Source organism: Larimichthys crocea, chromosome XIII (assembly GCF_000972845.2).
Source record: "Larimichthys crocea isolate SSNF chromosome XIII, L_crocea_2.0, whole genome shotgun sequence".
Classification (NCBI taxonomy): domain Eukaryota; kingdom Metazoa; phylum Chordata; class Actinopteri; family Sciaenidae; genus Larimichthys; species Larimichthys crocea.
Genome location: NC_040023.1, coordinates 25,547,177 through 25,550,037, shown reverse-complemented (window position 1 = coordinate 25,550,037; position 2,861 = coordinate 25,547,177).

Sequence of the window (2,861 nt, the reverse complement as noted above, 5' to 3'; positions counted from 1 at the left end):
TTTTTGCAGAGGGTGGAAAATACCATTATTAATGTCTACCTCATAATTACATATAGGATCTGAGTTTTGAGGTGCATTCAGTTAGAGTGTAAAGAGCTTTTACAATGATATATAAGATCATTTATATACATATATTACTGGATAATATTCCACACCATTACTGTACAAATAAAATTCAAAACAAAGTCTGGTACTTCTGATGATTCATGTAACACTTTTTGCATTTATTTCCATTCATTTTGAGTCCGGCCACCCTAAAAAAAAACATGAAGATGCAGTAAGAGCACTGCAGAGCATTTATGAGGAAATAAGAGATCAATAAATTGTCTTTTTAACCATTGATGATTTAAATGCAATTTCAATTGAAATATTTTTTGTAAATAATTAACATAAAATACCACAAACATTCATATAAGTAGTCCTTCTTATTGTTTGTTTCTTAAGCTTGCAACCCTGCCTACTTCAAGAATCATTCTTTTTCTACTTGGATGATAAAATCTCATTAAATTACACACACACAGTTTAAGAACACACTATGATTATAATCTGAATGATCTTTTTAAGAAACATAAAATAAAATAAAACCTCTATATTATGGTATTCTTAGACTATTCCATAGAGGCTCTGTAAGCCTAACTAACAGCAGAATTTAAGATGTGTACAGTGCATATGGAGCACATATACCTTAGCCTTCAGGTATGCTAACTAATCTATTCTTCCCCTTTGTAAACAGTCTCACATCATAGACAACAAATGTCATTATTCAGTGACTGGCTGCCTCAGGATTGCACCACAAAAACCATATAAACATATGGTGACCATCCAAGTAGAAGGAAATCCACTGACTGACTGTCACTGATATGGCAGTGAATGTACGAACCCCAGCTATTTCCCAATGAATTAGCCTGCCTGGGTCAAGTTTACTTAACACTTTAATGTTTCCCAATCTGTGGATGAAAAAGTCTGAAAGAAGGGATTGCTTCCATATAAGCCATCGACCTTGGCCTGGAAACAATTAGGAAATTGCTTTGAAATGTTATATGTTGTCCAGGCTCTTGTACAGTATCATGTCACTCTCCACATGTTTGCTAGGGGGAAACAGAGGATGCTAAGTGCACTCTTTAGCAGTCGTAGCAAATGACTGACACAACAACCATTCCCCTGAGTATAACCAAATGGCCCTCCAGGCTACACGTCTGGAACACCATCGCCGGGGTGCTACTACGAGCCATGCTGTCCCTGCTGCTCACAAGTGCACTATGGGAGATACTGTGCACCACCTTGAGTTCTTCCAGCTGATTCTGGAGTAGAAATACTGTAATGTTGCACAATCAAGTCAAAAAATTCTAAGCAGCCTCATTGTAACTTGTGGAATAAACCTTTACTTTTTGATTTATATTTATTTGACAAGTTCCCCGGTCTGGTGGGCACTGGCCTGGAGGTGAGACTGAATGTTAAGGGAACAGTTAAATGGTGATGAAAGGGAAAGGAATGCTTTGTTTACCCGCTTCAATCCCTCACTCTCAAGTTAAATGTTCCTATAAAGTTCTTCATCACAACCGCCTTATTGTCCCTCTGCTCCATGCCGAAGCTGAGAGAGCAAAAAAAAAAAAAAAAAAGGAAAAAAAAGAAAGTTGTGTTTATTTGAAACCCGGTCCTAATATATTAGTCTAAGCAAACCAGAATCAGCAAAGAGATGGGCCCTTTTCATCAGAAACACAAATAGTCTTGACACCCCACATCTGTGCTGTGGAGGCTCCTCTTTAGAGATCTGTAAGGCTGCATAACTGAAGATCTACTAGGTGTTGCTCTGAGTGGAAAGCCCGGGAGCCTCTCCAAGATTAAAAAAACAAAAAACAAAAACGTCTTGGCTCATACGGAGACATAAATGTTCCTCATACTTAACCTCTCTGTTATCAGTGATGTCCTCATCAGCGACAGGAAAGGCATAAATCATGCTGATCTTTCAGACAGCCAGGACCTCTAAGCATGCAGAAATTTGTTTAACGGGCATTAAGGAGCATTAGAAAATTTATTGTGAGGACTTAGATCTTGTACTTTGATTTGTTGACTGGATACAGTTTAAATGTTGAGCGGTGAAAAGAAAAGAGGAGCTTGGATGCTGCCAAGGCCCAACTTTTAAACTGCTACTGATAAAATCCAGCAAGAACTTATTTTTCAGTGACTTTTTCCTCTCCTCCTCGCTTGTATTTTTATTTTTATTTTTTTGGCCTCTAGAGGCTTCCTTCCTTCTCTGGTTTCTTCTAGTTCCCACCATTATGTTTTGCAGATACCACAGCTCCCTCTATAATAAAGCTTGACACCTTTCTCCAGCCAAAAACACCGCGGGCCAATACAAGGTGGTGCTCCTCTGCGCTAAACAGATGCAGAATAAAAACACTCTGACAAACTTCCGTGACTACAGTACATGTTCCTTTACACGCAACATTAAGGAGTGTGTCTTATTGTTTGTGTGTCTGTCAGTCCGTATGAGTGGACAGAAGGGCAGCGGCGTACACAGATGGACAGATGAGTGGTGCTGGAGAGCAGCAGATGCCTGAAGTGACCCCTACTGCCGCCTTTCATTGAACTACTGGCTTCAAAACAAAGGCAGGGGCGGCCCCAAACATTAAATACACTTGCTTGTGCCTTAATGCCAGAGGTCACCACTTGTTTTTTCTCTTGCAATCTATTTTTACTTATTTTAAAAGATGTGTTTTGTAGATGTAAAAAAAAAATCACTTGCCAAGCGAGAACCAAAATTGTAAAAATGTGTTGTTTAAAAGAGGGGTGGTTGTTGCACTTGGCAGCTGCTGTTTAAGCAGAGACAGATAATAAACCCCAGACAGAGCAGCCATAGT